Source organism: Ornithorhynchus anatinus, chromosome 11 (assembly GCF_004115215.2).
Source record: "Ornithorhynchus anatinus isolate Pmale09 chromosome 11, mOrnAna1.pri.v4, whole genome shotgun sequence".
In the NCBI taxonomy this organism is placed as follows: domain Eukaryota; kingdom Metazoa; phylum Chordata; class Mammalia; order Monotremata; family Ornithorhynchidae; genus Ornithorhynchus; species Ornithorhynchus anatinus.
In genome coordinates, this window is record NC_041738.1 from 9,630,719 (window position 1) to 9,639,831 (window position 9,113).

The window sequence follows — 9,113 nt, forward strand, 5'->3', positions numbered from 1 at the left end:
GCGCTTAGAACAGTGCTCGGCACATAGTAAGCGCTTAACTAATACCAACATTATTATTAAATAGCATAATTATTACTACTTATATCTTGGAAACAGATAAAAATATCCAAATATTTCAGAAATCTGGCTATATCCTGGCTTTGTGGAAAAGTATATTCCAGGAGGTACAGTGATGAAGAGGTTTAAATCCTGTTCCACTATTCCCGGAGTAGCCCCTGTCCTGTGCCGGGGAATGAGAGAAGAAAAGGTGCAGTCTTTGTTTCGGCCCAATGGGCGAAAAAGGCCAAATAAAGATGAACAAACAGAGAGAACTATACAAGTCAAGTGATAGACTCTTAGAGACAAGATGCATAAGAAAAGGAGCCTGTGGAATTGCAAATGACTTTTCTTCCAGGCTCTCTGATTAGCAAGCCTTTTGTCTAATGTTAGTGCAAGTCATTTGCGAAGCCTCCAGGATGAATCAATCAATCAATCAGTAGTATTTATTGAACTCTTACTTTGTGCGGAGCACTATTCATTTTAGGATGATTTCACCAGTAAACCCCAAACCTTACAATATATCCTGGGACAGGAACCATGTCCAACCTTAACTTGCATCGACTCCAAAACTTAGAACAGTGCTTTGCGCACAGTAAGTGCTTAACAAATACCAGCCTCATCAGACATTCCAGAAATATGAATATTAAAGATAAATGGGAGACTGAATCCCCCAAAGGCCTGGTCCATTAGTCATGTAGGAAATGAGGTCAGTGAGGTGGTGCTGGGGGAGGAGGGAGAAGGAAGGGGATTAAATCTTCAGTCTACAATCTCCCCAGAGAATAGTAGGGTAGAAATTTCTGCCGAGTACCAATAAAAGTGCTAATCATAGGGGGAGGGGAGTTGGTGTCTTTTTCGGGGCTTAGAACAGTGCTTGGCACATAGTGAGTGCTTAACAAATACCATCAGTATTATTGTAAGTTTGACATCATCCATTCATCTCCTGCTCACCTTACTTTCACGGCCCCTTATTCGAACAATCTTGTAGGAGCTTGCAGGATTGCCAAACTTGTCTGTCCTTTATGAACACTTACAAAAGATCCATAATGGAGACAGGGACAGCTGGTGGATGATTTTAAATGCCGGATGCTATAGCAGATCAATAAGCAGAGCAGTTTTTAATTAAAATGGTCAAGTGGTCCACTAGTTCCTTATTAAAATCTCATTTTTTTCTAAAATTTGAAAGGAATTAAATCTCTTTTATTGCCACATTCTGACATTTGTAATTTTCTTTTCAGTTACCCAAACTCAGACCTTAAAAGACTCTGGCTTAAGGAAAATTATTTTCCAAATTTAAATGTATCAAAGGACAATACATAATGTCATAGTTTGAACTGAGTGTATCTTTCCTTTTCAAAGATTCCCAATGATGTGTTTTCTTTTTGTTTAAGTTACTCCCCCTCCACCACCACCCCCCCCGGGAGCAAAATAATCATTTTTTTTGCTAACAATAGATAACCTTCTCGAGCAGTAGTGAAAGTTTTGTTAATCGATCTCATTGAGCACTTAGTGTGTGCAAAGCACTGTACTAAGTGCTTGGGGGAGTACAATACATCAGAGATAGCAAATGCCTTAAGTACTTACTGTATGCACAGCATTATGCTAAGCTCTAGGAGAGAATACAAAGTTGGGAATGAGATGCGATCCTTGCCCCTGGGGATTCACAGTCTAAGAGTATAATTGGAGAGAAGCGACTGGAGACAGGAACGATGAAACATTAAACCACAACACCGACAAATACACTAAATAAAAACGAAATCGGTAGGTTGTTATGGCTAGAGAATTTGATGTGACAGCTGCAAAAGTCAGTTCAATGATTCATGTGAAAAAGAACTTAATGAATTAAAAAGAAAATGTTGTGTTTAACTCTCCCTTTCACCCCCCATTGCTTTGACCCTGTAGTTCTTGTTCTTTATTTTTCTTACAGATTGGCAGGGTCGGGGGGAGGTTATGTCTACCCGATTAGATTGTGAGCCCGTCGTTGGACAGGGATTGTCTCTATCTGTTGCCGAATTGTACATTCCAAGCGCTTAGTACAGTGCTCTGCACATAGTAAGGGCTCAATAAATACTATTGAATGAATGAATGTCTACTAACCCTATTGTTTTCCCAGACTAAGCCACCCCCTTCCTCTTTTCCCACTCCCTTCTGTGTTGCCCTGACTTGCTCCATTTGCTCTTCCCCTCTCCCTGCCCCACAGCATATTATATTCATATCTGTAATTTTATTTATTTGCATTACTGTCTCCTCCGCCTAGACTGTCAGCTCGTTGTAGGCAGGGAATGTGTCTGTTCACTGTTGTATCATACTCTCCCAAGCGCTTAGAAGAGTCCTCTGCACACAGTAAGTGCTCGATAAATGCGACAATTGAATGAAAGTACTTTCCCAAGCCCCTGTGAGCTCTGTGTGGGACAGGGACTGTGTCCAAACTGACAAACTTATATTTACCCCAGAGCTAAGAACGGACTTTGACACATAGTAAGTGCTTAACAAATACCATAAAAAAAAGAAAAGAAGAAAACTGTATCTAGGCCACATCTGCTTGGGAGTCTTTTTTTTATGTTATCTGTTAAATACTTACTCTGTGCCAGACATTCACCTTAGCCCCTCCTACCTTACTTCTCTGATTCAGTACTGCAACCTAAGCCAGGCACTTCATTCCTCGGAACAACAATCTACTCACCCTACCTCGATCTCATCTATCTACTCATCCTACCTCCAATCTCCTCTATCTCACCACAGACCCCTAATCCACATCCTGCCTTTGGCCTGGAACTCCCTCCCCCTTTATATTCCACAGACGATCACTCTCCCTCCCTTCAAAGCCTTATTAAAGGCACATCTTCTCCAAGTGGCCTTCCCTGATTAAGCCCTCTTTCCTCAACTTCCACTCCCTTCTGCATCATCTATGCACTTGGATCTGTACCCTTTGGGCACTTACACTAATGGTGGTATTTCTTTAGCGCCTACTATGTGCCAGGCACTGTACTAAGCGCTGGTATTCACCCCACCCTCAGTCCCCCAGCACTTAATGGGGATAGAGCTTGGGACTGAGAGTCAGAAGGAACTGGGTTCTAATCTCTGCTCTGTCACATGTCTGCAGTGTGACCTTGGGCAAATCACTTCACTTCTCTGGGCCTCAGGTACCTCATCTGCAAAATGGGGATTAGGACTGTGAGCCCCATGTGAGACAGGGACTGTGAACAACCTGATCAACTTGTATCTACCCCAGCCCTTGGAACAGTACCTTCGTTCATTCATTCAATCATATTTATTGAGCACTTACTGTGTTCTGTATGAAGTGCTTGGAAAGTACTGTTCAGCAAGAAAGAGAGACAATCCCTCCCCATACCAGGCTTACAGTCTAGGAGGGGGAAGACAGACATCAAAACAAGTAAACAGGCATCAATATAAATAAATGGAATTCTAGATATATACATGTCAAAACAAGTAAACAGGCATTAATATAAATAGAATTATAGATATGTACATATGCACAAGTGCTGTTGGGGGGAGGGTAGAGCAAAGGGAGCGAATTGGGGTGACACAGAGGGGAGGGGAAGCTGAGGAAAATGGGCGGGGGGAGACATAAAAATAATTATGGCACATAAAAAGTGCCGTAATTATTACTTCTGTACATATCCATAAATTGTTTCTTTATATTAATATCTGTCTCCCCCTCTAGACTGTTTGTTCATTGTGGGCAGGGAACGGGACTATCAACTCTGTTGTGTTGGACTCTCCCAAGCACTTAGTACAGTGTTCTGCACACAGTGAGTGCTCCATGAATACCATCGATTGATTGATTGATTCCTGAGAAGGGACCATCTGGCTCAGGGCTTCTTAATCCTGGAAGAACTTGTCAACATCAAAGAGCCCAAAGCATTGTCTGTGACATCAGGCATTCTTACTCAGAGTCTGGCCCAAAGGGAGCCCTCTCTTTCAACACCACCTGAGCCCGTTCTCTTCAGCCTTGCTTTCAGAGTCGTGGAGTCATGGGCAGAAAAGGGACTTCCAACCCTGTTGTATTGTATCGATCAATCAATCAGTGGTATTTACTGAGGGCTTATGGTGTGCAGAGCGCTGTGTAAACACTTGGGCTAGTACACTATATCAGGGTTAGTAGATACGCTCCCTGCCCACAACTGAACTCAGGTTTGAATAGACCTAATAGAGCAGGGGCCTGGGAGTCAGAAGGACCTGAGTTCTAATCAGTCCTCTAATCACTTGCTGCTGTGTGACCTTGGGCAAATCACTTAACTTCTCTGTGCCTCAGTTACCTCACCTGTAATAAGGGGATTAAGACTGTAAACCCTATATGGGACATGGACTGTGTTCAACTTGATTGGCTAGTACCTACCCCAGCTCTTAATAAAGTGCCTGGAACATAGTAAGAGCTTAACAAATGCCATTGAAAAACAAATTTAAAAAAACCTGACATCTAGGGGAAGAGAAAGGGAGTAGTTGGTCAAAGTCGGGGTGTTTCTCTTTTGATGGATTCCCATTACGTTACCCAAGGAGCCATACTGCTGAAACATAATGCACTGTAAGTGTATTAGATACTGACATGGCCCTCTTTTAGTTATGATCAATTGATACTTGAGTATCACAAGATCAGGTAAGCTGCTGTTCTCCTCCCTAAGTAATAACAGAGTAACATTTTAAAAATGTAAAACATGATGGATGAGTCAATAACCCTTTCTTCGAGCAAGAGAAGGGAATTCATTTTGGGTTTTTTTTTTAATCTATTACCCACTAAGTGGCTAAGCCGAAGAGATTTATGAGGGGGAATGTTCATGACCTGGTGGCAGAACTGGGGAGGGCCCAAATAGTACCTGCCCCCTCTCCTATCAATGGGGGTTGGTTATGTCTTTTCCTCCACTGCCTCTCCTAACATGGGTCCCCTAGGACATGTGCCTGCCATTTCCTAGCTTCCTGAGGCTACCAGCTGCTCCGGTTTCCTCCATTCCCTAGGAGCCCTGGCACTTCTAGATACTCATTTAGTTATAATTTCAGCAAATTCATTCATTTATTTTTGGCCTAGTTCTCTGATTCTGCTCTTCCCTCTCGGCCACATTTCAGTCTGAATGGCAAACATTTCATGAGGCGGCTTCTGATGGAAAACCTAATACAATCATCTCTCGATTAGCAGCGGATGAATCTCCAGTTTGCGGATTACCCTATTTTTTAAAAATGGTATTTGTTAAGCCCTTCCTATGTAATAATAATAATAATCCTGGTATTTGTTTTAAGTGCTTACTATGTATCAGGCCCTGTACTAAGCACTGGGGTTGATACAAGCTAATCAGGTTGGACACAGTCCTTGCCCCACATGGGGTTCCCAGTCTTTATCCCCACTTTATAGATGAGGTAACTGAGGCACAGAGAAGTGACTTACCCTGTCCTAGGTCCCACAGTGGACAAGTAGTGGAGCTGGGGTTAGAACCCAGGTCCTTCTGACTCCCAGACCCGTGCTCTATCCAGTAGACCATGCTGCTTCTCTAACGCAATGGGGTCCTTTTTCTCCCCCGCACTTCTCCCTCTGGATCACAAGTTACAGAAGAGTTAAGGAATGTCAATCTAAATTTCCAATAGGACTGGGAAAGGGGCAGCAAGCAAGGGCCAGGAAGGTTTATATAATCTGAGCCCTGAGCCCCACAGTACTTAAGTACATACCCATAATTTATTTATTTATACTGCTGTCTGTTACCCCGTCTAGACTGTAAACTTGCTGTGGGCAGGGGATGTGGAGTCCATATCTCCACAGGACTGGGCGTCAGAGGACTAATCAAGTGTCTAATCCCGGCGCTGCTGTGTACCGGCTGTTTGACCTTGGGCAAGTCGCTTCACTTCTCTGGGCCTCAGTTACCTCTCAGTGCCTGTCTCCCTTTCTACCTAGATTGTGAGCCCCGTGTGAGGCAGGAACTGTCTGGCCTGATTATCTTATATCTTCCCCAGTGCTTAGAATCTCATTGCTCATCTGTAATGGGGATTAAGACTGTGAGCCTCATGTGGGACAACCTGATTACTCTGTATCTACCCCAGCGCTTAGAACAGTGCTCTGCACATAGTAAGCCCTTAACAAATACCAACAATATTAGAATAGTGCCTGACACACAATAAGCACTTAGCATATACCACAGTTATTATTATTGCTCTCCCAAGTGCTTAGTACAGTACTCTGTACACAGTGAGCGTTCAAGAAATACCGCGGACCGATTGATTGATAATCTGTAGTCAGTACAGGACAAACCTTTGTTAAAAGGACAGAGTCAGATTTTGGCCTCCACCTCAGTCAATCGAATCATATTTATTGAACACTGTGTACAGAGCCATACACAGTGGATGAAAGATATGGCAAGTGGCAAAAAATCCAAAGACGAGACTGTAATGGGACAAAACTATTTGGAAATTAGAACCTATGAGGAAACCTTAGAGAAGTAAAGGCAATTGAGCTAGGAGATATAATAGCAGAAGAGTGACTAAATAACCATCTTCAAATGTGGTTTTAGGAATCAATCAATCAGTGGTACTTATGGAGGGCTTCCTGTGTGCTAAGCGCTTAAGAGAATATGATAGAGTAAATAGGATGCTGCCCAGTTATTCTCAATTTCCACAGAGAACAGAAGAAGAAAAAAATGATGGGAGCGTGGCTTAGAGGAAAGAGCAACAGATTGAGAGTCAGCAGATCTGGGTTCTCTTCTCACCTCTGTCACTCGTCTGCTGGGTGAACAGGTCACTTAACCTTTCTGGGCCTCATTTCCTAATCTCATCCTCATCTGTAAAATGGGGATAAATTTTGACTGAGCCTAGTAATAATAATTATAATAATTATGGTAAGCGCTTACTATGTGCCAAGCACTGTTCTAAGCACTGGGGTGGATACAAGGTAGTCAGGTTGTCCCACATGGGGTTCGCAGTCTTAATCCCTATTTTACAGATGAGGTAACTGAGGCACAGAGAAGTTAAGCGACTTGCCCAAGGTCACACAGCAGACAAGTGGCAGAGTCAGGATTAGAACCCATGTTCTCTGACTCCCAAGCCCAGGCTCATGCCACTAAGCCACGCTGCTTCCCATAAGACAGGGACTGTAGCTGATCCGATAACCTTGCATTTACTCCAGCATTTACCAAGTGCTTAACATGTGTAATTAGTATTACATTGCAGCAAGAAAGATTCGGGCTAGATGTAAAGCAGAACTCTTTTTATTTTTTGGCTAAGAAGGGTTGTTAATCACTGAAATAAGTTATGAGGGAGAGTAGAACTGTCATTCCTGGAAAGAGTAAAAAATGGGATTGACAAACATCTAGAACCTCAGTTATCTGACTCCTTTTTTTTTCATGGTAATCATTACATGCTTACTATTGGACAGGCTCTGCACTAAATGCTGGGGTAGATACCTACTACTCAGATTGGACATCATCTATGTCCCCACATGGGGCTCACAGTCTTAATCCCCATTTTACAGATGAAGGAACTGAGACCGAGAGAAGCTAAGTGACTTGCCCAAGGTCACAGAGCAGACAAGTGGCAGAGCAGGATTAGAACCCAGGTCCTTCTGGTTGCTCAACTTCTGCTTGATGTAGGTATCATCCTGCTCAGGGATCGGACCAGATAACTTCCAAAAGTTCCTGCAAATAGCTTTGTTTTCTGCCACTTTTCTCCAATCCTTCATCAGTTTGTAGTTTCTCATCTCAGAGATGGGCCCAATCCAATCTTCCCCTTGTTGGTTCTGTGGCAAAAAACCCATAGACGTTTTGCTCCTCTTTCTTCAAAAATCACAGGAAGAACAACAGGTGAGTTTATTTATAACCCACCACTCTGTATTACTGATTAGAACCAAAGAGGCGCCTCCGATTCTCCTTCTGAGCTCATTAGCGCTAATGGGAAGCGGCAAAGATCAGCAGCAGGACTGATGATGAGCCTCGAGTGGGTTCAGACGAAGTCAAAGCTGGAACGCCAGTTGAATCACTCAGTAGTCTTTATTGAGTGCCTACTGGGTGTGGAGAGGCATTCAGTTTTATCCATCAGTGTGATTCATAGAGCACTTAACTGTGTGCAGAGCACTGTGCTGGGAGAATTGGTAGACATGATCCCTGCTCTCAGAGAATTTACAGTCTATCTGGGGGAGCTTGGGAGAGTACAATAGAGACTTTGTTTAATCGGTCAATGACATTTATCTAACCCCCCCCACCCTTTCCTCTTCTCCCACTCCCTTCTGCATCACCCTGACTTGCTCCCTTTTTTCTTCCCCCATCTCAGCCCCACTGAATTTATGAGTATATAGGGAATTTATTTTTATTAATATCTGCCTCCCCCACTTTAGACTGTAAGCTCACTGAGGGCAGGGAATGTGTCTCTTTATTGCTGTACTGTACTCTCCCAAGCACTTAGTACAGTGCTCTGAAAACAGTAAGTGCTCAATAAATACAGTTGAATGAATGAATGGATGAGCGCTTAACTGGGTTCAGAGCACTGTACTAAGTGCCTGAGAGAGCTGGTAGTCACAATCCCTGCCCTCAAGGAACTTACACTTCAGTTGGGGGAGCTTAGTGACCTTTTGGGCTCATTCTATGATTTACCAGAATGGAAGCTCCTTTTAGGCACAGAGTTCATCTCATGCTCCCATCGTCCTTTCCCAGCATTTATCACAGTACCTTGCACTCAGTGGGTGCTCATGAAATACCCATCACAACTTCAACTACCTGACGTTCCCTTAAGGATGGGCATTTTTTCAGGAAGTCCTTTAAAACGTTTTCCCTGAGGATCTGTCATACCATTAATTACTTTCACAGTTTTATGACTTTATGGAATGTCTTCCAACTCTTTTCACGTGCCTGGTGTCAATGATTTCCAATGACATCATCTTGTAAATGGAAATAATAAATACATATTTGAGGGATGTTTCCACGAAACTTGTGATTTAAGGTTGGAAGAGTGGATTGGGTCATTTTGGTATTAGCCGTTGATCAGTAAAATCTAGGCTGAAAATTTAGAGAGATTCAAGCCAAACTAAAATGAAAATGAGAAAAAAAATCAAGTGGGACTCCAGAGATTTTGTAAAAATTGTACTATAG